Raw genomic sequence first — 27,632 nt, 5'->3', positions numbered from 1 at the left:
TCAAGATGGTTTGAGCGACAGCAGACATGCGAAAATTTCTCTGAACAGATTAAGCTAATTCGAAGTGAATTACAAGTGAGTTTAGGATACAATTGCAGATATTTTATTGAGGAGTGACAGTAACTTGAAAGAAACAGATTTATAAAGAAATAACGAAGATTTGCAACGTTCTTCTATCGCCCTGTGTGACGACCGCGTGAAAGAAAATTTTCTGCATTCGCCATTAAGATCGTTGAAACCGAACTTGTACAACTTTGAACATATTCCTTGGTGAGTCCGCATTCTAAGACTATCTATCTTATTTCACTGCCGTAGTATCAGTTAGCTTGGGTGTCTTCAGAAACGAAAATGTTAAACGTAGTCGTAATAAAAAAAAGATCCGAAAATGAAGGTTGCTAAGTAGCTAGCTTCATGTGATTTAAAGCTCTGGTAGTAGCAGCTAGCTAACTTGGCTAGCTATAGCAACTCGCGGCTAAACCGGCAAATGTGTATAATTGATGTGTGGGGTGTAGGCCGGGCTAACAGCAGGGCTGTTTCCTGCTTTGTGACTGTGGTGGTAGACGAACCAGGCAGTTCGCCACATAGCAAGCTGAAAATATATTGAAGCGGGGACAATGTGATGTAACGTTAGCTAGAAGAAGAGCATTTGAAAATTCTCCGGTTGTGTTCTGAAAGTGTATCTCCTGTGTAATCGCATATCGCAGCCACATCGGCGTACTGTTTGTTAAATGTTATTTAAAACCAGGGGTCCTCAATCTTTCCAGAAAAGGGCCGGTGTGCGTGCAGCTTTAGTTCCAACCAAGCGGTAACACACCTGATTCCACTAATCAACCACAAGAATCTCTGCTAAGAATTTTGATTAGTGGAATCAGGTGTGTAACCGCTTGGTTGGAATGAAAGCCTGCATCCACACTGGCCCTTTCTGGATAAGATTGAGGACCCCTGTTTAAAACGAATGTGTGTTGTGGTACCTTTTATTAGAAAGCTAACGTAACTAGCTAGCTAGCTAGTGCTGAGAGGAAACGTCAGTGGGTGAGTTTGGAAGCACTGCAAGATATGAGTAGTGAATTGAGTGAGCTAATGGTGGCTAATTCTACTTCCAGTTAATCAGAATCTAGATATGCTGACAGAATGAGAACAGATTGACAATTGATATAAGCTTTATCCAAGTTTATTCACAGAGTAAATGGAAGGTTACAAGTGTTATACAATTTAGATGTTCACAGTGTATACTATGTCTTAATCTGAATGTACAGACTACTGATGAGTCTTTTGGCTTTGTGTTGCAAGGCCGGGTTTTTTTTGTTTGTTGGAGTTGTTTTTTGTTGTTGGATTTGAACTGCTGTGCTGGATCCTGGATTCGTCCGCCCTGCTTGCCTTCCCTGGAGAGCTACAGCGGCGCGCGGACTGGCGAGCCACCCATGTGATCGACCTGAAATCTTAAAGAGAAGGAAAGAGTTCAATTGTGCTTTCTAAGATGGTGGTAGGACAAGAGTTTGAATTCTACAAACTGGAACTCAGCAACAAGTGGTCCAACAACCACACGGACTAAACTGATTTGCACAGATAGTGTTTTAGAAAAGTGTTTTGGTATTATAGTGTGATAAGTTTCCTTTGCATAGGTACTTTCAGTAGTACTACATAAGGGTCTTGCTTTCAAAATAAAAGTCCTAAAATCTAATTAGTGACAAATCATACTAGAACCAAATAACTAATAATAGGGATTAACTGAAACACATCAAAGAAATACTAAAGTATGGTTAAGGTATAAAGATAGGAAAAATAGTCAAATTAGTGGAACCAGAGAAAATATAAATACAGACACAAAGTAAAAGGGCTTGGGACCAACTTGTATTTTTTTCCTTTCCCCATTTTGTAGATATGTGTACTGTTGTTGTTTAATGCTTTCTACTTTGTAATAAAAACAAAGGGTACAGAGAACCAAAAGGGAAAATTTAATTTAAAAGAAAAAAAATAATTCTCTTACCTTTGAAATATAGATCCTGCTTCGTGTGCTTCATTCTTCATGTGCAAACCGCCTCTCTCTCGCGAGTCGAATCTGTTGTCTTCTGATCTGGTCCATACTTACCTGATTTTATCCATTCTAGTAACGGTGTTAATATTGAAGCACTTGTTACAGAGGAGAACCCCCTTACACAAGCAATTTGCTTGTCACTCAGACCATGTATCGAAGTTTAGTGCCATATTTTCAGTTAAAATTTTTTATTTTTCTCCAATTTAAATGTCAAAGTAAACACAAATGTCACATTCATGGAATGGAGAACTTAAAAAGCTGAAATACAAATGAAATATTATAAATAATATAACGGTAATAGTGGTCACCCCATATTCATGTCATTGGTGTTGCTGCCTCACAAAACTTTTATTTTGAAAAAAATGAAATGACTTTTATAAGTAATTTTTGGTTCAAGAGGTCATTGGAAGAAGTGTGATCAACATATGCACATGGTGAGTCTGCTGTCTCTCTTCATTTGTTATAAATTTGAATGATTTATGTGTTAATTCTACATGAGGCTTTTAAATATGTCATTGGTGTTAGTCATTTCATAGGAAGGAGAAATTAGAAATAGATAATAGAATGGATTAAATTATATATTTGAATGATTTTAATATGATTGAAGACATGTGGTTTGAGGTACTGCGGTGTCCATTTAGTAAAAAACCATTTGTTCGACAAATTGTCATTGGTGTTACCGTCATTGGTGTTACTACTCCTCCTGGTAACACCAATGACAATCAGTAACACCAATGACATTCTTGTGTAAATGAGCTTTTATAAAAGCTTCAACATAAGTATTTAAAGCAAAATAGCACGTTGTTTCTTTTTCATAACTTCCTATTATTATTATTTTTGTCAGGTATGGCGAAATTGAGTGCAGCTGAGAAGCAGAGGTTTTATAGACAGCGCAGGGATGCTGACCCTACACGTAGAGCAGAGTATTTAGTGAAAAGGCAACAGGGTTATGCTAATGATATAGCAACAGGAAAAAGACAGAACATAAATGATCTCAGTGAAAGGGCAAAGAGAGGTCAGCGCAAGGCATGGCGAGTCAACCAGGTGTTGGAAAACATGGGAGCCACAGTTTACCCTTCTGAGGTGTCTCACATTGTAGTGGGCCAGTTACAGATAACATTGATTGTTTACCACCACACTCATTTAAATTAACCTTCTAATCACACCCTTTCTGCTACATCCTCTACCCCCTTACCCAGTCAAATTGTCTCACTTTGATATGCAGTACCATTGTGTGATATCCTCTACCCCCTACTTCAGTCCAACTCCCCCACACCTTGTTTCTTCCCCCCCAATGTCTGATTACCTCCCCCCCCCCCTTTCCCTGTGATGTGTTTAAGATAACCATTTGGCCCTTTGTTTCCTTGAAGGAACAGGGTATAAGTATTCACTGTCTCCGTCATTTGTTGGTTCTGTGTTTATCTGTACTTGGGTAACAGACCCACTAGTTCCTTTGCTACATTAAACAACCTATTTTGAAACGAAGACGTGCCTGCATTTATTTTTCTACTTACAAAAGTACGGCGGAACAAATCGAACTCTTAAAAATTCCACATTATTGGCGAGCCAGCCCAAATCCGTCGTTCTTGTTGCGTTTTTCAAAAAAAAAAAAAACTGGGGAGGCTTACATTCGCATGTGACACTGGCCTACAGAAGAGACTTTCTTTTTTATGTTGACGCCGAATTCAAGGAAGGAGAAGGACTGTTTTGGAAGCCATTTGCCAACGCTGAAGGAAAAACGGACTTGAAGGCACGGAACGGACCACGTACATTTGTGAGTATGAAATATTTATGTATGTAATATTGTAGAGGAATAGTTACGAAAATTGTGTAATGTTTTAAAATACAAGTGGCCAGAATTGATTGTACATGTGTACAGTGTTCTAGGTAGGGGCTTGTATAAAGTTACACAGACCTTGGACAATTTCAAGTACCAAAAGTTTGTTTGTCCATTGTACAGGAGTTTAGGAATGGCAGTGAATGGGTGGAAATCGTGGGCCGCTAGGTGGTTGGCCAAACATTGTAAGGAGGATTCTTATAACGTACCACAGGAAGTGGATGTTGTTGAATATCTTCAGACTGCTTGTGAAGAGCGCAATGAAAATGAGAAAAATGAGAAAACGAGACAGGCTAACTGTGTGATGGCTATGGCCCAAACAATTAAGTTTTTGACCGATACAGTTGTAGAGGTTCCTACATTGCGAGGTGAAGTTGAAAGTTTGAATAAAGCACTGGCGGTAAATTCAAGGAAGTTGGAAGCATCTGTTGCAGAACGTATATTACATGCCACAACACACTTAGAATTTAGAAAAGAAATTTGCCAGTTGAGGGAGAAATTGAGTACCACAACTGCAGAATTGTTTAAAACGCAGGGACAGTTACGCGATGCTCAGGTGGCATATAAAGAGTTATGGAATGTGTCTGGGGAGAATAAGGATAATGCGATTGTACAGAAGTTCAGGTTGCTGAAAGAAAAAATGGCAAAGCAAAAACTTGCAAATACCATAATGAAACAGCGAGTGGCAGTGATTTTAAGGACATTAGAGGAGCAGAGTGAGTCAGTATACAGTTCTGATGATGACGAATGGGAAGTCAGGCAGACAAACTGCCAAACAGCTCCTTTGTTAGATGTGGATGATGAAAGAAGTGATAATGAAATTTTAGATGAGGAGCCGGGGTTTCATAGGCCTACTGGGGGGACAGAATGTAATGCATCTATTACCAATTCACTTCTTTCTAATTGCCGAAGGCTGGTTTCTAGAAGTTCTACATCACAAAAAGCAACTAAATCAGTCGGGACAAAAAACACTAAAATCGCACCAATAATAACACGCAGAGTTCGTACAAGCGCAACACAAAATCCTGTCAATGGGGCTATCACATATGAATATGCAGATCAACAGGTGGATCGCAATCTTACACTTTCAGAGTTGATTACACTGCAACAACAACTTCCCACGTGGGACGGAGTTAGTGACCCGACCGCAGTTGTTGAAAAGGTGCAAACGCTGCAGCGAATACACTCGCTAACTGACAAGGACTGTTGTAAATTAGTGCAATCTGTGCTCCCTACATCGGTTACTATTCCGTTAGAATTAATTCAGGGTCAGGGAAACCCTGTTGTTTTCCCCAGTCATGACGCGAGGTTAAGGATAATGAGCGAGGCTGTGGGTTATCGCGTTATAGCTGACATGAATAAAATTCTTGAGTTTGTACCTAAGAAAGGGCAGCATCCCACTGATTTTCTTAGAACATTTGTGATTGTGTACAATCGAAACATAGGTGGAGGGAACAGAGCACTAACAGGTGACGATCCAATGTTTTGGAGTTTGGTAATCAATAAATATAAAGATCTTGTCTCGCCTACTTGCCAACATTTATTGTTACAGTTGAATAGAGAACTGGGTGCACAGCCAGTCAGACAGCACATAGGCAGGGATATCCAAGACTGTTTAACTGTGTGGAATGAGTCGCAACTCAGTTCACTGAGCCCTAAACAGAGCTCTAGAAAAAGGGTTGCTGTGCTAGCATCTAATAAGGGCCAGGCCAAATTTCATTGTTTTAACTGTGGGAAGCCAGGTCACATTCAGAATGAGTGTAGAAGCCCCCGTGTGTGCGCCAATTGCAAGCGTGTTGGCCATTCCAAGCGACACTGCTGGTCAAAAGGAGGAGGGATGGAAGGAAAAGGGCCAAAACAGCTGCGTGCACAGCAGCCTCAGACAAAACAGCCCCAGATTGAAGGCACTCTTATATACACAGACCTATTGTCTATGATTAAGGCACATTCTGAGCAGAGCAGCCAGAAAGGCTCTGAGAATCCCTTTCACAGTCCAACCCCACATACAGTGACTTTCTAAATCAGGTGATGCTTAAAATTTGTTTAAAAGGGGGAGGCTGGGAAGCAAACTGGGAAGGTCCATACGAAGTTATGGACAAACTTGGTGAAACCAATTTGAAATTGGCAATAAAAAAGCAGGGTAGGCCAATACAGTATTTCTGGTATCATGGGGACCAATGCAAATTATATAACAAAGCTGAACTTGATACCAATGTCAATGTTTAAATGATTAAAACTGCATAAGAATATACACTCACACTTGGTCTTTCTCTCCCCTACAGAATTAATCAAGATCAGGACGAGGCTCCTGGTATTCAGGAACAGGTTGGAGGTCAGCACTAAGTGGGACATTCCGGTCATATTCATAAACAACACCCAATGTGTCAGGGACAATACACGCAGTTGACGTTGGATTCACCTAATGGACATCAGACAGGTGGAAAGATGGTGAAGCGTTCACAACAGAAGACACATGGAAAGTATCAAGTGAATCTTCATTTAGAACACATGATTGAGGGTGGAAGACAGCTTCCAAGAATATAAGAATTCATTGTGACAGTAAAAACACGTAATTGGACACATTATTAACGCAATAACTAGTTGGATGAGGACAGGATAACCTGGGGAGATGGGCCGTGGAGCATGAATGTACATATTACCCTGGTCTAACAATGATGCATCTAAATTTATACGGTTAAAAATAAATAAATAAATAAAATAAATAATAATAATAATAATACATATATGTTGAGGATAGACAATGCCAACCTCTAAAGGAATGGGAAGACTCAAGCAGTTGGACTGAAGCAAATGTCCTCCACTGCACCCTATTCCTAGAGAAGGCATCATTCTTGGACCAGAAGAAAAGAAAAAAAAAGGTTTTATAATATGATGTAAATACGGTATTCATGCATGCTGTTTATGATTGAGCTAACATCATTGTCATGTTTGATCAGTATTGTTTAAGGTTTGAACTGGTAAGGGAATGGCTGAATCAAACATTCTTACAGATTACCACATTCATACATGTTATGCATGAAAGTCATGCAATAAATTGTATCTATTAACTCTAATGAACTGTCCCCAGAGAGGAATATGCACCCTTTAGAGGAAGTGGAGAGGGTGGTGGACCAGTGTCACTAGTGTATTCTGAGTCACCCCACAGGACTTCCATATGGTAATATAAGGTGTTAATCACCCCCCTGGTTTCTGGTTTACACCAGCATACACTGTTCAGATGAGGAACATTCATTTACCTACTACTAATGCCAGTGAGTCCAACAGCTTGGCCACGTGGGATGATGCCTACCTGGTTCCTTAGTCAAATGTGTTTGCAGGTATTCATGCTCAGGTGAAGAAAGCTCTAATGGAGAGTGATTCAACACTACTCAAAACAAAAATGGAGGTGAGCTTGGCCCAGGCAGAGGCCACGGTCCTGAAGCGACAAGGATGCTCTGATGAGAACACATTTTTGGAACTGGATATTCCTGGCTATTGTAGGTCTAATAGTAATTCGTATCCTCAATGGTCAAACACAGTGTTATTGCTGGCGCAAACAAAAAAAAAAACAGTTGGAGAAAGTCATTGATAGAAATGAAACTGTGGGATGGCTCAGAAATAACCCCTGAATAATTTGTGTGCTTTTGTTTTAATTTTTATGTTTTATTTTTGCTTCATATTCTTTTCTATACATATACCTTTGATTATAGAAGACTTTCTTATAAAAAATAAAAAAAAGTAGGGAATGTTGGAAAACATGGGAGCCACAGTTCTACCCTTCTGAGGTGTCTCACATTGTAGTGGGACAGCTGCAGATAGGATTGATTGTTTACCACCACACTCATTTAAATTGACCTTTTATCACACCCTTTGTGCTACATCCTCTCCCTTTGGTATGCAGTATCCTCTACCCCCTACTTCAGTCCAACTTCCCCACACCTTGTCTCTTCCCCCCCCCCCAATGTCTGATTACCTCGCCCCCCCCCCTTCCCCATTCACACCCTTTGTGCTACATCCTCTCCCTTTGGTATGCAGTATCCTCTACCCCCTACTTCAGTCCAACTTCCCCACACCTTGTTTCTTCCCCCCCCCCAATGTCTGATTACCTCGCCCCCCCCCCCCCCCCCTTCCCCATGATGTGTTTAAAGATAACCATTTGGCCCTTTGTTTCCTTGAAGGAACAGGGTATAAGTATTCACTGTCTCCGTCATTTGTCGGTTCTGTGTTTATCTGTACTTGGGTAACAGACCCACTAGTTCCTTTGCTACATTAAACAACCTATTTTGAAACGAAGACATGCCTGCATTTATTTTTCTACTTACAAAAGTACGGCGGAATAAATTGAACTCTTAAAAATTCCACACCAGGCAAGACACAGGCAACACATGAGAGCAGGAGAGACAGTCTTGACCCCCCCATCATCTCCAGGGAGTTAACCCAGCATCTCAAGGTAGAACTGAAGATATTGGGTCTCATTCACTATTATTGTAAAGTGGTTTGCATGTGCAGGTCATTTTGAATTAGCATAATACACGCTCCAGAAAAGCCCATATAAGGGCTTCTTGCTTAACCAAGATTCAAAATCAAAAGATAAACCAAAATAAACAATTGAATATCTTTGCATATACACCGTTAGTGAATGAAACCCATTATGTATATAGGAAATTACAAGCGTATTCAAACAAATCTGGAATTCAGATATCAGGACTAAAATATGTCACAGTACAAGGATTTATTTAAGCATAGTATGCATACTACACAGTGTAGCTTTGAATAAAAAAAAATAAGCTGCAAGCTGCAATAATGTGGCCAAGCAGCTTATTATTATTATTATTATTATTATTATTATTATTATTATTATTATTATAATAAAGCTACACTGTGTAGTTTGGGGATTAACTGCCATGATTATGAACTTTGTATATCTATATTAAAGATATTGCTTTAGTAAATACAGTGCTCCCTGACTACATTACATTACATTACAGGCATTTGGCAGACGCTCTTATCCAGAGCGACGTACAACAAAGTGTATGACCATAACCAGGAACAAGTATGACGAAACCCCTAGAGAGAAGTACCGGTCCAAGTACAGGGAACAACCGCATAGTTCAACTTGGACCCTGATGGTTAAATTGATTAACACTAACAACGAGAACGGCAACAACGCATTCTATGGAAAAATAAAAATAAATAAAAATACAAGTAGTCGTTAACACGGGCGCATCAACTAAGTCACCTATGAAACAGCTGCCTAGTTACAACCCTAAGTATAATCATTTACAGGGGGGAAGGGAGGGATGGGGAGAGGTGCAGCCTGAAGAGGTGGGTCTTCGGTCGTCGTTTGAAATGGGTCACAGTCTCAGCTGTTCTGACCTCCACAGGGAGGTCATTCCACCATCATGGGGCCAGAACAGACAGGAGACGTGTTCTGGAAGTGCAGGTGCCAAGAGGGGGAGGTGCTAGGCGTCCTGAGGTAGCAGAACGGAGGGATCTGGCTGGCATGTAGGGTTTGAATATCTTCTGAAGGCAAGCTGGGGCTGATCCCTTGACTGCCTGGTATGCTAGGACCAATGTTTTCAATTTGATGCCAGCTATAACAGGCAGCCAGTGGAGGGTAGTGAGCAGGGGAGTTACGTGGGAGTGTCTGGGGAGGTTGAAGGCCAGACAAGCCGCAGCATTCTGAATGAGCTGCAGGGGTCTGGTGGCAGATGCCGGTAGTCCAGCCAGAAGAGAGTTGCAGTAGTCCAGGCGGGATAGAACCATTGCTTGGACCAGGAGCTGGGTTGAGTAGGTGGTGAGAAAGGGGCGGATTCTGCGGATGTTGTATAGGAAAAATCTACATGCCCGGGTTACTGCTGCAATGCTGTTGGAGAGGGACAGCCTGTTGTCCATCATCACTCCGAGATTCTTGGCGCAGGGTGATGATATCACTACGGTGTCCCCTAAGGAAATGGAAAAGTCGAGGAGGGGAGAGGTTGGAGCAGGAATAAAGATTAGCTCCGTCTTTCCCGGGTTAAGCTTCAGGTGGTGATTGTCCATCCAGCTCTGTATGTCCCTCAGGCAAGCGGAGATGCGAGCAGGGACCTGTGTGTCCCATGGGGAGAAGGAGAGAAAGAGTTGCGTGTCGTCGGCATAGGAATGATAGGACAAGCCATGGGCAGATATTACACGGCCAAGGGATCTGGTGTACATGGAGAAGAGAAGGGGACCAAGGACTGAGCCCTGGGGAACTCCGGTGGTGAGGGGACGGGGTGGTGATACCTTACCCTCCTAGGCAACCTGGAAGGAGCGGTCAGAGAGGTAGGACTCAATCCAGTCAAGGACTGTGCCGCGGATCCCTGTTGCTGCCAGGGAGGACAGGAGGGTAGAGTGGTCCACAGTGTCAAATGCAGCGGAGAGGTCTAGAAGAATCAGGACAGAAGAGAGCGAGGCTGCTCGTGCTGCATGGAGTGACTCACTGACCCAGAGGAGTGCAGTCTCGGTCGAGTGGCCAGGCCTGAAGCCAGACTGCTGGGGATCAAGCAGGTTGTTCTCAGAGAAGAAAGCAGAGAGCTGGTTAGATGCAGCATGTTCAAGTGTTTTGGATAGGAAAGGGAGGAGAGATACCGGCCGGTAGTTCTGAATGACTGAAGGATCTAGTGTGGGTTTCTTCAGCAGCGGGGTGATGTGGGCCTTCTTGAAGGATGAGGGGAAACATCCAGAAGATAGGGATGAGTTCACAAGGGAGGCCACAAAAGGGAGGATGTCTGGTGTGATTGCTTGAAGGAGAGATGAGGGGATAGGGTCGAGGGCGCAGGTGGTAGGGCGGTGGGTGAGCAGAAGCTGGGAGACTTCAGCGTCTGAGAGGAGAGAAAATGTGGAGAAACGGGGCGGAGGACGCAGAGGGGGTGAGGGGGCAGAGGACGCAGAGGGGGCAAAGGAGCTGCGGATGTCTGCAATCTTTTCCTCAAAGAATGCTGCAAAGTCATCTGCAGTGAAGGAAGACTGGGGTGGAGGAGGTGGCACGCTGAGGAGAGAAGAGAAAATAGACTTCTCTTCTTTTGTCACTGCCGCTAAGGCAAAATTCTACCAAACCAAAATTCATAACTCCATTTCTAACCCTCGTCAACTCTTCTCTGTCAGGAGAGACTGATAGGCTCAGAGGTCAGATGGGTCCCTGGATTTGTCCCACTTCCTCTCAGCAGCGCGGAGGCTGGCCCTGGAGGTGCGTAGGATGTCAGACATCCATGGACTGGGAGGGGATGAACGTGCTGGCCTAGGGACCAAGGGGCATAGGGAGTCGAGTGTTGAGGAGAGAGATGACGTCAGGGTGGAGGATGCAGAGTTAGTGGGGAGCTTGGAAAATGATTGAAGAGGGGGGAGGGAAGCACTCACTGGGAGCAAGAGAAGAGGCTGATAGGGAGCGGAGGTTACGGCGGACAGTGACAGTGGGGATGGGAGGGGGAGAGGGAGGGTGTGGGGAGAGGGGGAGGGAGAAGGAGATGAAATGATGCTCAGACGTATGCAGGGGGGTAACCGTAAGATTGGAGCTGGAGCAGGTCCTCAGGAAGATCAGGTCTAGGAGGTTGCCTGCCTTGTGGGTTGGAGGAGAGTGTTGTAGGGAGAGCTCAAAGGAGTGAAGTAGTGGTAGGAAGGCAGCAGACTGGGAAGCTTCTAGGTGGATGACTATACCAAGTCATTGGTGTTATAATGTGTCACTGGTGTTACTGCATGTTTGTTTGCTGATTTGATATTAAAGGGGCCGTTTTTGACTTCATAATAATTTTGTGTTTGTTGATTGTTGCTTTATTTATGAGTTGGCATTTTAAGGATAGTATCATTCAATTTTCAGACTGTCCTTCGGTTATTCTTGATATTATAGCAAAAACCTGATGGCGTAAATTAAAACATGTCACACAATACAACTTTACACATACCTGATTGAAATAAATAAATAAATAATAAAACATTTTTCTTTAAATTATTATCAACCTACTATGTCTTTGAGTATATGTGCAGATTGAATAGAGAAATACTATTCTGATAAGCTTTTAATGTTGTTTTTGGTATGAGTAATACCAATGACAAAAAGATGGCACAAGCATTCTTTGAGTCAATGTATAAAAATAATTAAAATACATTAAGCTTTCATTTTTGTGGATTGTTAAAGGCAAGAGGTTCATTAATATTGTACAATAAGTTTTGATTAAGTAAAGTTAAATGCATTTCAAGACATGTTGCAATTCCAAATGCCACCGTTTCTGTAGAATGACCCAGTTAGCATAGCCTCACAGTCACAAATAATATTGTGGCGATCCTGACAAAGACTAAGCTAGCTAGCTAGCTAGCTAGCGGGGCTGCAAAGCAATGGGGGGGGGGGGGGGGTTTGCATGAAATGTATATTATTGTTGTAAATAGCCAAACTGTTTGCATGTAGGCCTACATAGCGCTGCTTAACTGTAAATAGCCTGTGGGATTTTGTACAGTAGTCTTGTGAATAATCATGTTCAAACGCACTTATGTATACCCTTATGTATAAACTGCTAAACAGCACACATTCATCAGGCAATACACATTCACACAACGACAGTCATAATCCACAACCGTTTCTTACGGGGACACATTTCTCACTTCCATAATAAAACTCTTTGCAAAAACACATGATATCTCATAAAAAACACGTTCTCAACATTCAAAAATGCCAAGTTACTCAAAACTACTGATATCACAATGACGCCATGTTACAGTACTACAAACAATATAGGCTACCTTGCCTCACACAAATGACATAACATGTATTTCAAAGTATTTACATTTTTTCCTAGTCAATTGGCCCTGTGTTTTGTAATCTTACCGTTTCACAATGTCATGCAAACTTTGTAAACCCTAACCCAGCGCACCTGCACTTCATGAAACATTCCACAGGGTGGCAGCAGAGGACCACTTACAAATGCATTGTTCCCATGCGATGACCGTTTGGCCGTCTAGAGTGCAATAAGCCAGCTTACCTGCAGTTCATAAAACATTCCACAGGGTGGCAGCAGAGAACCACTTATAAATTAATCGTTCCCATATCAAGAACGTACGGCCATGTAGAGCATGGCATGAAATGACACGTCTTTTCTATTGTAAGGAATCCATATTAACACAGCGATCGTCAGCCAAATGGCTGATATAACTACATCAATGGATCGCTACAACTTGTTCCCACTTCCATTGAAAGATAGAAATCTACATTAACAACGTGCTCCACCTACGTTCGACATAGGCCATAGCTAGCGTCGCAGCTAAGCGAAGTGCAATATTTCTAGTTAGCATAGCCTCACAGTCACAAATAATATTGTGGCGATCCTGACAAAGACTAAGCAAGCTAGCTAGCTAGCTAGCGGGGCTGCAAAGCAATGTGGGGGGGGGGTTGCATGAAATGTATATTATTGTTGTAAATAGCCAAACTGTTTGCATGTAGGCCCACAGAGCGCTGCTTAACTGTAAATAGCCTGTGGGATTTTGTACAGTAGTCTTGTAAATAATCATGTTCAAACGCACTTATGTATACCCAAATTTAGCATGAATGAGTGTCTCTGTTAGCTTGCTGGCTAGCACCGAAGCACCAAGCCGTTACCCTCAGTTCACCTGCTATTCTGTTGCAGTGAGTCACGTTGTTACAAAACACAGGGCCAAGTCACTTGAAAGAATTCAGCAAATATTGGGTAGCATTGCTTTCAAATACATCTTATGTATACAAACAGTGGCTGTCACAAAGCGTCTAAACGCAACAGAAACGCAGCTCAAATATGTTGTACTCACGGATTTGCCGGCCATCCAACGAGCCTTGATAGAGAAAACAATCAGCAAGCCCGTAGAATTAAAGCTTCCTAGGTCGCAATTTCTGTAGCCTGTTGTCCTGCTCCGTTGTCTGTTATTTCCTGGAGATGCAGTCTTCCTAAGGTTTATAAGCCATTTTCATAGGCTTATCTTCAGGTGGGAATCCTCTTCGCTGTTTTGCTAAGCTACAACCGGAAAACTTGATTGTGGAGAATAGGAGCAGACGCATATGTCCCAGCAGGCTTTGCATATGAGGAAATAACAACAGTGTGAGAGAAATTAGGACCAAATGATCAAATTGCCTAGTTGAAACAATATGTTTTCAGCAGGATGGACATGTAGGTGAAGGTTGACATGATCACGGAGCATAGTGCCAAGTTAATGGAGTAGGCCTAATCTAACCATGAGCGAGCTTTTAATCCTTATCGAGCGGTATATATAACAGTCGCTATAAGTCTGTAATTGTTAAGTGGAAGGGTAAGTAACAAGAGAGATGTTGTGTTTTTCTCATGTTCAGCACTAGTAGCTATACTTTTGGGTGAAACTTGATTTTAAATGTAATGTTTTAATGGGGAGTTGCACAACGTACAGATAGATAGAGAACAGGGCGAGGTGACATAAATGTAGAAACGTGGCGTTTGCCGATAAGGTTTTGTACGGTAGCCAAGTGAAGAAATGTAGTTAGTAGAAATGGCGGAGTGGTGAACTGGTAACTTTTAAATAAAAGGAATACGTTTGCCGTCATGAAATGCATATAGGTGGCCGTCAGTGAGTTTTGCTAAAGCAAATATAAGCGTAAGAAAACCTTAGTGTAAAAGAGGAAATTATCTGCCTGAGTGCGAGGCGGGATTCAATCCTTCAACCGGAGGTTCACCACACTGTCACTTTCTTAGTGCAGCACCATGACATAGCTATGCAATGCGTCAAATATCATTAGCAAACCTGTCCGTGGTATTAAACAGGGTTCATACACTTTTTCACCAATGATTTTCAATGACTTTTCCATGACTTCTCCACAACCTTTAACTGAATTTCCATGACCAAAACAAATTACTCTCTCAGCGGGACGATTTAAAATTATGTATTGTAACACTAAGTAAAATTAGGTCTGCATCTGAAACATATGGTGCCTCTCTAAAACAAATAAACACCAGACAGACACACTTAGATACATTCTCTCATATTTTAATTCGAATAGTTTAACATTTTTGTCAATGTCTCAAACAGCTAGTACACTCAGTATGTGCCTTGTGAGCTGACGGTGACCCTTCTAACCAATCGTCAGCTTGACATTCTTACCTTTAATGCTGATTTTAAATTGGTTAATATTAGCCTTCAATCACCCCCTTTCGCTGCACTCCACTGTCACGCGACACAGAGAGCTAACGCGTTAACTAATGTTACCTGAAGACAAAAGTTTATGTTCAATTTATTAGCGTTATCGAAAGCTGAAAAGTTGAAGCGAACGATTAGGCTACGGCATTTTTTTTTTTTTTTGAAACGTTAACGTAATGTTTTGTGTAGTTGAAACAGCTAATTTCTCCGATGCAGTTTACTGCTATTGAATGTCTCGTGATTTAATTAGCGGTATTAATGTGACGAGAAACGCTTTGTAGTTTGAATGCATAACACGCAATTCCTTGAAGAGTCGACACATTTTAGGCGTGACAGTTTAACTGTTACTTGTAAACCGTACTATTATATTGTCGTTTATCAATAAAAAATCTATTGCATATATTGTTGGTGCTCCTTACATTTTGGTGGGTGCTCCTTACATTTTGGTGGGTGCTCCTAACTTTTTGAAGTTGGGAGCACCAGTGCTACCAAGTAAAAAAGTTAATTTCTAGCCCTGATATATTATTGAAGCTGCACTTCCCTGGCATATTGTTGGCACAGTAGGGCCTACGTTTACTAACTGCTACATTAGCAGAAGCGTGCCTGTTGGGCGTGCCTGTAAACAGACTGAGCCAGACCGAATTAACTTCTCACACCACCAAAATACCGTGCCAATTTACGTTTTATTACTATACATACTATTTTTATGCTTGGATTAATTAGTAATTATATTTGATGCAACTTTAGCTATATTTCCATTACTTTTCCAAAACTTTTCAAAAAATATAATTTTCCATAACTTTTCCAGGGCCTGGAAATTGCATTTTAAATTTCAATGACTTTTCCAGGTTTTTCATGACCGTACGAACCCCGATTAAAGAACAACACAGGCCGGCCGGTAAGCGCACAAGAGCTCACGTTCAATCCACATTCCTTTGCAATATTGTAGCCGGTTAATAAGTCAACGCAATAAACATATCGTCTGCACGTCTCGCGTTCGCTGGGAAGTATGGCAAACACCTCATAGATACACAATAAACACGGATCTAGACTATGTCTATTATGGATCTATTTCAAAAAACGACCCTACCTTATCTACCGTACCTCAGCAAGATGGCTGGGGGGGGACTACCCCAGCTGGTTCTGAGCGAGGGGCAGGAATACACTCAAAGTGTATTCCTGCCTCTAACTCACAACCGTGGCCGATTTAGTATCTCCGATTAACCTGTATGCATGTTTTTCGGATTGGGGAAACCTAGGTGGACACGGGGAGAACATGCAAACTCCGCACAGAGCCGAGATTCGATATCACGACCTTCGGACTGTGAGGCGACAGCGCTACCCACTGAGCCACCGTGCCACCGATTACAATGCTTGCTTGGTAAACTATCAAGGATCATCAACGATGACGTGCCCTTAGCCTCATAGCTCCAGGCTAGCTCCCGTAATTAGTACTGCTCGGTTGTTCCCGGTTTAGCAATGGCGACCTTCTACACCCGCTGTCAATAGGAGCTCCCAAATATAAACATCACTCGCGTTCATAGGATTTTCACAACGACAACGACTAAAGACTCAACCGGCAAATTGGAGAAAGGCTATTCATTACATGCCATGTGTATTTTTGCAACTACCAAGGTAAGAAAACAACTCTTAACTGACTCACTAGCTAATGCTAATTAACCTCAAATACTAGCCTCCGTTCTACATGGTCGCTAACATTAACTATCTGTCTAACGTTGGGTAATGCTGTGTGCTTCATCTGCTCTTCATTCTCTACCTACAACATTGTAACATGCTTTCTTAACCGCCGTTATATATCAGCCTTAGCTGTCCTTCAAGTTTTTGCTTAACTACCTAGTCAAAATTCCCTTCCGATATTGCTTGTGTCGACAGTGCTGCCACGGAAACCACGATACATTTAGCCAGTCTAGCCACATCTATTCAAAATGTAAACGAGTAAGGCGTTCTTCACGGTCGGGAAAAATTTTATCACCACCTTAGTCTTGTTGTTAGCCACTCTTATGCATAGCACTTACTAGGTAGCTACCTAACGTTATTTTCTACGCCAAAATTATCATGGATGTGTAAGATGTGTTCACCTAAGTAATACAGACATAACCCTAACGAGACTTTTCATTGCATCTCTTATTTTATTTATTCGGTGTCCAATAAAGACACACTGTCAAGGAGGTCGGCGTGAGAGCCTGACAGTCTGTGTACTTTCCAGTAATGCACGCATTCACAAGGAGTCTGTTGCACACAGCTACAATTTCACTCAATCAACATGTCATATGCACCATTTTAAAGAAGAATCTTGCCGCCTAGGAGAACTTCGTCAATGTGGTCCAGGGTGTGCCTGTTGCAAGCTTTATATTGTATTGTAGCTGTCTGTCACAGTTATTGCTTTATAAAATGTCTTGATAATCAGAATGATTGTTAACAGCCTGATTGTTGACAGGATGCAGGAGAGATGTGACCCCTGAGATCGCAATTTCCACTATCTCTCTCTCTCTCTCTCTCTCTCTCTCTGCAGCAATCCGCCAGGCCGTCTCCAGATCTCTTGTGGCACGCTACCAGAAATGTGAGCCGCCCTTACATTTACTCATTTTTTTGTCATTCTGTATCTGTCTGTGTTTTTCATGTTCGCTTATGCCCGTGAGAGCTTCAAAGAGAATATTGCTATTGCTCGGCCTTTAAAATACTTCAATATTTTCATGCTGAAGGTTTACACAACAGGCATGGAATGTTGTCTGATACCTCCCTGGTTTGACAGTCAGGAGGTGGGCTTCCCTGGTTACAGAGTCAGGAGATGGGGCTCCCTGGTTAGAGCTGGTTTGCTGACTTGCTCTGGTCTGTTTCCAGATGTGGATGAAGCCTCTAGGAAGTAGATCTGACATCCTGATCCGGTACCGCGGGACCTTGTTGGTGGCCGACTCCCGCCGCTCCTGGTCCGACGAGTTTGCTGGACCCGGAGCTCGCCCTCGCTACCAAAAGTCTTACTGTTAAAAATGTTGTCTTTGCTTTTATATACAATAAAAATGAAAATGACCTAAATCAGCTTCAGGCTCACTGTTTGTACTGATCTTTTACTCTGCTTGCTTTTTATTTTCCAACCAGCCTTTTACTAAAGGTAGACTTAACATTCCTGATTTACTTTTCTGTTAGTTTGCTTTATTTTCTCTATGATTGCACCTGCACCTGACGTGTCAGAGATCTGGGCCCATCCTCAGAGCGCACGTTACTTTGGCAGAAAAAAATTATTTTAATCGTGCTTCGGACTGCTGTAATCAATGTTCTGTCTTTATGAACCTGCAAAGTGCTTCTCTGCTTGTTTCAGTGGTAATGTGGGGATGATGATGTTGAATTAACAATGCAGTCATTGCTTGCTACTGATGTTGCAGACCAGTGCTTTTCAAACTCTATCCTGTCCGGTTAGGCACGTTGTTTGCAAAGCTCAAATGCAATACCGCAATTCTAACAAACTGTTCATTTTTATGTCAATATGTGGCTTTTTCTTCAACTACAGCCCTTTCTTGTCAGGTAACGAATCCCTCAGACCAACAAATGCACAATTAAGAAAAATTAACAATCCGTTAAAATTCTCCTACTGCAATTGTGGTTACTCTGTGAGCCAGGAAGTCAAGAGACTTTGCTTTGGCTAAGATTACATTACATTACATTATAGGCATTTAGCTGACGCTCTTATCCAGAGCGACTTACAACAGTGTAACCAAACTCAGGATCAAGTCCACTTAAGTCCATTGAATAAAATGTAGATAAAAAGCCTTTACTATAGTAGCATACAGTAAGGAGAAACAAGATAGTCTGAACCAAAAAAAAATTTTTTTTTTTTTTTTTTTTTTTGGACTAAATAAAATGGATAAAATGGACTTTATTAATCCCCAGGTGGGGAAATTTGGGTGTTACAGCAGCAGATAAAAACAACATATCACACATATAGACATAAAAGGCAGTAATGAAGTCAGCTTTTGGGACAGCTGACTGACAGTTCCATAGTTCACCCACAACAGTGAGTTCCTGAGATGTGCACAGGGGTGGCAGGTTAGATATGTTGCGCCTGCGGTAGATGACCCGTCTGGAGCGAGGCAACGGGCACAAGGGAATCAGGGTTAGACACGTGACAAACTGACCACGAGGCGGCCTACGCCTCCAGCAGCTTCAGTTGGAGTTTAAAAATAGGTGGTGGCAATTACGTAATTGCAATGAGCTCGTTAGGGCAGAATAGCACCAGGTGAAACTGCTCGAAATTAGCAAGACAATACAGGGCTATTTAACAGTATCACCACTGCATACACTGTTCAACTAAAGCACAATTATGTTCTCTAACTAACAAGAACTGAAATAAATTAAAGAGCGATTATCTGAACTAACGCACAACCATGTTCTCTAACTAGTAAAAGCTGAGACAAATTAAAGACCGATTATCTGAACAAACGCACCACTATGTTCTCTGGCTAACAACAGCAGGAACAAATTAAGTAAAGATACACCTACCTGAAACGCGGAATAGTAGCGACGCCACAATCAGATGCACAGTTCAGGAAAAGTTAGGAGAAGGGAAGTTTACAATCTGTAGCATCTATTGTTGAATATCGGAAATATTGCTTTTCTCGGTGAAGTATTGCACAGCGTCAGTCAGAGACCTGTGTATTCACCTTTATTGAAGAGACAGAAGTTTTCATGCATTCTTACTGGCTGCCTCACAGAGATTACATTTTTACCACAGCCATTTAATTCAGCAGGGAAGAATAATTTCCACATCTTGTCCAACTTATCAATCATTGTGTGCAGTGGCTAAAAAGATGTCGGGAAGTAATATGCTCTGGCCCGCTTCCAGCTAGTAGGAGGACAAGGTCCTGTCAATCAGCTGTGACCCCACTTTACATGGGCTGGCTCTTGATAGGCGGGTATAGTTGTCCCCTCCTCATGACTGCATGGGCTCTTGATCCCAGTCCTAGTAGCTATGCAGCCACAGACTATTCCTGGTGGGGCCCCGATTGTAATTGTAATTCCCCAATTCATACCATTGTCAGTTTACCCACTGATTGTTTTGTTTTAATTCCTTAATCGCCCCCATCTCTAGGTTAACCCAGACTGGTATGTATCGTTCGTATCTGATCTGGGGGAGACTGGAGGAGGCCCCAAGATGTAGACCCTTCTCAGGCTTGACTCGGGTGGTCGGGCTACCTAGCGGTGTTAACAAAAACCACTTGGGTCTAGCAAGGTAAATATCCAGCCCCCCTGGGTCCACTTGGACAGCACGCAGGGTGTGGTGGTCTGGGGCCACAGACCTTAAATGGTGCCCAATTTTCTATTGGTGACTAGCACCACTCACACACCGGACCATCATGCACTACACATGTTAATTGGACTAACCAAAACCAGTTTGGGCTCTTTCAAATTTCTTCACCCCACCTAAATTGTCAAGTTTTGGGAAAAGACCAGCATGATAATTGCATGTTTTTACTGTAAAGATTGAGTAAGCATACAAAACAATATACTAAAAATGTTTTTTACGCTTTAGGAATTCAGTCTGCAATCTGTGAAATCCATCATGTAAACTTGGACAGATATAGCCAGGGTCAAGCAGTACAGGTTTTTCGGATGTAGTTTCATCAAACACAATAATGAAAAATATATAAGCAGTAACCAAGAATTTTAGGGGCCCCTGGGTCATTCTCTGAAGCCAAAAAGAGTGAAATCTGTTTAGGGCAGCAGTCTGTTTATTAATCATCTTTGTGTGTATTAGCTTTAAACACAATATATCCACTTCCCCTAGGCTTCATTTTCACGTGCCTGCTGTCTTTTCAAGGGAACATTTAATTTCAAAGAATTCATTTCAAGAACCATTTGGATAAAGGTTAGGGTTAGAATAATTCTCAACCATGGTTAGAATTATGCATGATCAGAGACAACACTAGTTGCCCTGACACATTCATAAGCATGCAAAACATATGGATACAAATGAAGATGCCAAAAAGTTATTTTTAAAGTTTTCATTAATTGTACATACAATGAATATGACAACAATAAAATACTGGTGAAATGTGTTGAGTATTTCCTACTACATAATTGTCGTTCATGCTCAAGTGCAAGACACTTGCTTCCAGCAGCATGGAGGAAAAATTCAAAAGACAGAAACACACTGGTGTGCATGTGAAACTGAAGCAAAATATAGAATGGCTCAAAATGAAGACATTTGAAATGTAGATAATCCTACTAATGAGTACCAGAATAAAATGAATTTTTGCTTAATGCCATGTATATGTTGGCACTAAAACCACTGATCTGGTGCAGAACACATCATATAAATCATGATGTGCAGCAAGGCTACTTGCTTACCTTCCAAAAGAGCAGCTTCAATAGTGAAGACATTTACATTTAGGAATTAAGCCAATTCATACAGAATCAATTCTCACACCTATATATTTAATCACCAGGTCAAATTAAATCCTTTTTTCAGGGTTACAATGGCTGTACCCCACCAGGGTGTCAAACCTAGCCCTAACTAGAGGTCTTCCAGCCCCGAGGTGTCCACTTTGATCTTAATAAAGAGAGTGTCATCCTTCGCATAGGCGGCGTTCTTAGGGGCCTCCAGGTTACCATGGGAAACAAAGCAAGGGAACCCAGAGGCCACGTTTGTGTCAGACACAGGGCGGGAGAAGCTGCTGCTGGCAGGGTCCGGCAGGAAGGAGTCGCTCATGTGGTTTCTGGCGGTGCTCTTGTCCAGCACTGTCAGGGTGACGGTCTGGCGGAAGGGCCAGGGAAGCAGTGAGTCAAAGTCGCCTCTCATCAGGACCACGTACAGGGACAGGTGTGTTCCCAACCCAGTGCCATCACCGCTCAGGTACGCCCGTGCACTCAGCTTGTACCTGCTGCGCCCAGTGTAGAACGCAGAGCTCAACATGGGAGGGGCATGGCCTCTGCTGGCCACCTCCTTCCTCTTCTGTTAGTCGCGGATCTTCCAGATGAGTTTCCCACAGTAGGATGTGGACTCCAGCTCCCGGAAGCGTTCCTCGTTGCGCTGCAGCTGGTCCACATGGATGTCCAGCAGCCGTGAGTGCTGCAGATACCTGCCCTCCAGCACACCTGTGCAGGAGAGAGCAGAACTTCAGGAAGAAAGCCAAACTGTACAGCTGGGCTTCTCAGCAGGGCTGTGGTCAGTTCAGGAAATGAACTGAAATCCAATTATCAAACTGAAGATAAGCTATAATGTTCTTGGACAATTTTTCAATTATCTGAATTTCAATGAATTGTCGACTGGCTGAGTTGAAATTGGATTGACCTCACCCTGATACCTCTCCCTGGCTGTGGCAGTGTATCTTCCTTTTATTTCCACTGTGCTCAGATATCAGCAACTCATTTATCAGGAATTTACAAATTAGGTGTATTTATTTCCACTTGCAGACATTTTTAATATGAGGAATAGGCTTCCGAGTAATGTTGAATATTACGAATTAATCCTGTTAGTGTATTCACATCACACTTCTGCCCATGTTGCTTCACAGTGGAAAGAAAATTAAAACATAATTGAAAAAATAGTGCAAAATAAAATTAAGAAACAACATTGGGAAAATCTAAATGTGCAAAATAATGAATAAAAACCTAGTGAATAGATTGGTTGTAGCTTAGTGTGTAAATAAGAACAAAAATATGACAAGAACAAAAATGACAATCACACACACAAGAAGAGCACAATCTATGAAGCATTAATGAACAGTGGGCGGGGCCACTCACCAAGCCGCTCCTTCAGGCCCTCAACAATGGACACCTGCTGACTGAGCGTGCCCAGAGAGCCCCTGAGCTGAGCCAGCTCAGTGTGGGCGGAGTCCTGGCCAAAGGCCAAGGAAAGCTGCTGCAGCTGGAGCTGAATGCTGGAGACCCGGCCCCTCTGCTCCTCCAAAGACCTCTGCAATGGACAAGAGACTTCAACTCCCATAATGCCCTTCACCAGCAACAGCTTGAGAAATTACAAACCAAAAGAACAGGAAGGTAGGAGGGTGAGGAGGTGCTACCAAAGACTTAAAAGAAACGCAATGAAAAAGAAAACATCCTGCAGTATTACACATTATTCTCCCAGAGTGTTTAGTAACTGCGCAACAAACTGTTTCAATAAGGTAGGTCTTTGCCACTTGGTGGATTTCCTGGTTTCCTGGTTGAAATATCGTCTTTGTGGTACATTTAATAAAGTCACTCAGGAAGCATTAAACTATGTGCAGGATATTTTTCCATGTGAAGCATTTATACCCTGAGTAGACTCTTACCTGCACAACGGAGAGCACCTGGTCACTCTTAGTCACCTGCTGGACCACCCTTTCCAGACTGCTCACTGTGCTCTTCTGCTCTTGTAGCTCCAGCTGCCTTAGAGACATGCTCTGCTGGAGACTGTGGATCTGCACAGAGAACACAGCCCTGTAACTGTGGATCTGCACAGACAACACAGCCCTGTACTGCAGATCTGCACAGAGAACATAGCCCTGTAGTGACTCTGGCTGGAAGACTCTTCAACATGGTCACCAATAAACAAATGCTACAAGCTTGAAATAGTCAATTTGGGATCGCTCTGTAGGGCTGCCAGTGGGAGAGTCACTTCTACACTGGGAGAATCATGGCTTGAAGGAAGAATCCCTCTTATAAGGAGGTTTTGGAACTGTACCTGCTTTTCCAGCTTGGTGTTGTTCTCCAAAACCAGCAGCAGATGCTCATTCAGAGCAGCATCCTCATGGACCTGAACCTTCGCCCTCTTCTCCTGCTTAAAAAAGCGACGTCTTAAAAAAATCCTCACCTGGACAAAGCCTTTATAGGTTGAACAAGCCTTAACATCGTATTTCTCACTGAACTAGAGGAATTACAAACAAGACCTTTAAATACATGGTCTCAGCTGTGGAGCTAGAACTGGAAAAGTAGAGTTGGTAGAGTGGACGTGTTAAAGTTTGTTGGAAAAGACCATTTGGTAAAGTAGAGCTTGTAAAGTAAAATTGTAAATCTGCACTTGGTAGAGTTAAGTTGGAGTGAAGTTGGTAAAGGCAAGCTGGTTGAGCGTAGTTGATAGAGTGCAGTTGGTAGAGTACATAGAGGGCTGTTGGAAAAGGAGAGTTGGTTTAGGGCCTTGTGCTTAGCTTGATAAATAAGAGGATATGTTGCACCTACCCTGACAAAACAGCCGTATTTCTTGTACACACAGTCTGTCTCCAACTCAGGACATTGACTGAAATGTTCCTTCAGCTGCAGGTTCACATGCAACAAAAAGAAAAGTGAATGAGAGAGAGAGGAAGAGGGAGGGAGGGAGGGAGACTGATCAGTCCTGTAGAGGGTAAAAGGCCTTCTAGACATCTCATGGGATGACTGTGGAAGAAAATACATTTGTGCTTAGAGAATGCAAACGGCTAGTGAAAAATTAGTGGGCCTTTTGTAAAATAACATTAGTTAGTGGCTAAATATTCCGGGAATACTGTCAAATGTAACTGACCCTACTTAATCAGCTGTTCTCAGACCAAAGCTAGCTGTTTCTGCTGCTTGTGTGTTGTCTGCTACCTTTGTTCTGTCTGCTATTTTATCAGCCACACTTTGGGTGCAGGTGAAACTGTATCACACTATATGACACAAAAGAAAATATATAAAGATCACAGACACTGCACTTAAGAGAACTGCAGACAACTGTAGATGCTGTATTTCTCTCCATGATATCACATTAAAGCTTCTCAAACTTGACTGAAGTCTCTGTGTAGAACAGATTTTTTTCTTTGACAGTGACAATGAAGACATGCTGAGCCATTTCCGCAGTGCATAAAATGTGTTTGTTGTGAGAGGTATCTCAGCCACTGTGAAGAGTGGCCGATGCTTCAGGCGCTCACCCTGTGCCTCTGTATTATCTGGGTGCATTTGTTGGGACAGGGGACCTTCACCTCTGGACACACAGTGTTTTCATGGTCCTGTAACATGACACATTTAATTACATTTAGGGAGGGAAAGAAAGAAACATTTTTAAAATATGAAACAAAATTCAAAACTAGACACACAGCATTGGTAACACTTTACAGTAAGGTCACATGAATTGGCATTAACTGATGAAGTTAACAACTAACTACTGAAGTTAATCTGTGCTGCTTTGACAATGCATTTTTACATAATTCATGTTACCAACTACAGTTAATGCTTGGGATTAAAAAAAACTGTTCAAGTATTTGCTAATAGTTAATGTATAAATAAACTTATAATTAGTTATCAAAACAGGATAATCACGTAACTGACAGAATGTGTTCTTACACACAACTACACAATACATTTCATGCTTAATTAATGTATTTGCACAATTCATTCATGTTAACTACATTAATGCCAATTCATGTGACCTCTTTGTAAAGTGTTACCACAGCATTATAAGTCTACAAAAATGCTAAGAACAGTCTTCTGGTGTTACAGTAAGCAGGCAAGAAACTTGTTTTTGTGTGTTGTACTGGCATCTTGATTTGGGCAAGTGGGTTATGCGGGGCTCGCACCTTGATCTGGGCGATAGTGTAACGCTGGTGACAGTGTGGGCAGGGTTCTTTGCGATGGACACAGAGGTTGTGTGAATGCTCCTTCAGGTCTCGGCAGGGCAGGGTTTTAGGGCAGCCTTGGTTGGGGCATTTTATGGTTGCATACTGACATGTCTTCAGATGTTCCTGGGAAACAATTAGAGTTTTAATGCCTAACTGGTTAAACCTGAGAATGTGAATGTGTTCTGCTCAGCCAGAGGAAACTAATGAGACATCACACTGTGACAAACCAACAACTGCATGTGTTTGTGTAAATATATATGTGCGTGCCTGTGCGGTTAGGGTTACCCTAACCCTAACCCTAACCCTGTGCCTAACCCTAACCCTAACCCTAACCCAACCCTAACCCTAACCCTGTGCCTAACCCTAACCCAACCCTAACCCTAACCCTAACCCTAACCCAACCCTAACCCTATCCCTAACCCTGCAGGCTAGTACAGTAACCCTAACCCTAACCCTGCAGGCTAGTACAGTAACCCTAACCCTAACCCTAACTGCAGGCTAGTAACCCTAATCCTAACCCTAACCCTAACTGCAGGCTAGTAACCCTAACCCTAACCCTGTGCCTAACCCTAACCCTAACCCTAACTGCAGGCTAGTACAGTAACCCTAACCCTAGCCCTAACCCTTGCCCTAACCCTAACCCTAGCCCTAACCCTTGCCCTAACCGTAAACCCCCCCTAACCCTAACCCTAACCCTAACCCTAACCCCAATCCTAACCCTATAGCATATATAGGGGCTATATATGTATAGCCCCTCTATATGCTATACATATATAGCAAACCGAAACTGCTGAACAGTTCACACATCAGACTGTATAAATTCACACAAGGACAGCCATAATCCACAACCGTTTCTTACAGGGTGACTTCACATTTCTCAATTTCGTAATAAAACGCTTTGCAAAAAGAAATGATATCTCCTAAAAAACATGTTTTCAACGTACAAAAATGCCAAGTAAAAATTATTGATATCAAAATGACGCCAACTTATGGTACTACAAAAAATGTAGGCTATCTTGCCTCACCGAAATGACATAAGATGTCTTTCAAAGCAATACTACCCAATATGTCCTCTATTCTTTCAAGTCATTTGGCCCTGTGTTTTGTAATCTTACCATTTTGCAATGTCATGCAAACTTTGTAAACTCTAACCCTAACCCTAACCCAGCGTACCTGCAGTTCATGAAACATTCCACAGGGTGGCAGCAGAGGACCACTTATAAATGAATTGTTCCCATGTGATGACCGTTTGGCCGTGTAATAAGCCAGCGTACCTGCAGTTCATGAAACATTCCACAGGATGGCAGCAGAGGACCATTTATAAATGAATCGTTCCCATATCAAGAACGTATGGCCATGTAGAGCATGGCATGAAATGGCACGTCTTTTCTATTGTAAGGAATCCATATTAAGACAGCGATCGTGAGCCAAATGGCTGATATAACTACACTATGGGTCGATGGATCACTACAGCTTGTTCCCACTTGTATTGAAAGATAGAAATCTACATTAACAACGTGTTCCACAAACGTTCCACATATAGCTAGCGTCGCAGCTAACCAAAGTGCAATATTTGTAGTTAGCATAGCCTCACAGTCATAAATAATATTGTGGCGATCCTGACAAAGACTAACCTAGCTAGCTAGATAGCGGGGCTGCAAAGCAATTTGGGGGGGGGGGGGGGGGGGGTTGTATAAAATGTGTATTATTGTTGTAAATAGCCAAACTGTTCGCATGTAAATAGCGCTGCTTAACTGTAAATAGCCTGTGGGGTTTCGTAGAGTAGTCTTGTAAATAATCATGTTCAAACGCACTTATGTATAACAACTGTAGCATGAATGAGTGTCTCTGTTAGCTTGTTGGCTAGCACCGAAGCACCAAACCGTTACCCTCAGTTCACCTGCTATTCTGTTGTAGTGAGTGACGTTGTTACAAAACACAGGGCCAAGTGACTTGAAAGAATTGAGAAAATATTGGGTAGCATTGCTTTGAAATACATCGTATGTATACAAACAGTGGCTGTGACAAAGCGTGCGCTGTCGTGTAAAGGCCAGTG

The 27,632-nt window shown here is 42.3% G+C and overlaps 2 long non-coding RNA genes and 1 pseudogene across 2 annotated transcripts; 2 read left to right on the top strand and 1 right to left on the bottom strand.

Annotated features, from left to right (window-relative positions):
• The first annotated feature begins 828 nt into the window (after window positions 1-828).
• LOC118236236 lies at window positions 829-1,856 on the top strand. The gene is made up of 2 exons (XR_004767001.1): window positions 829-1,032; window positions 1,291-1,856. It is a non-coding gene; the product is annotated as an uncharacterized LOC118236236 (long non-coding RNA).
• A 14,242-nt stretch (window positions 1,857-16,098) lies between these two features.
• LOC118235508 lies at window positions 16,099-18,071 on the top strand. Its single transcript, XR_004766865.1, has 3 exons — window positions 16,099-16,649; window positions 17,548-17,595; window positions 17,877-18,071. It is a non-coding gene; the product is annotated as an uncharacterized LOC118235508 (long non-coding RNA).
• An 859-nt stretch (window positions 18,072-18,930) lies between these two features.
• LOC118236601 lies at window positions 18,931-26,943 on the bottom strand (annotated as a pseudogene).
• Window positions 26,944-27,632: the final 689 nt, after the last annotated feature.

The sequence above is a fragment of the Anguilla anguilla genome, chromosome 9 (assembly GCF_013347855.1).
Source record: "Anguilla anguilla isolate fAngAng1 chromosome 9, fAngAng1.pri, whole genome shotgun sequence".
In the NCBI taxonomy this organism is placed as follows: Eukaryota; Metazoa; Chordata; class Actinopteri; order Anguilliformes; family Anguillidae; genus Anguilla; species Anguilla anguilla.
The sequence above is the reverse complement of the archived record's forward strand: the minus strand, read 5'-3'. Positions and strand labels throughout refer to the sequence as shown.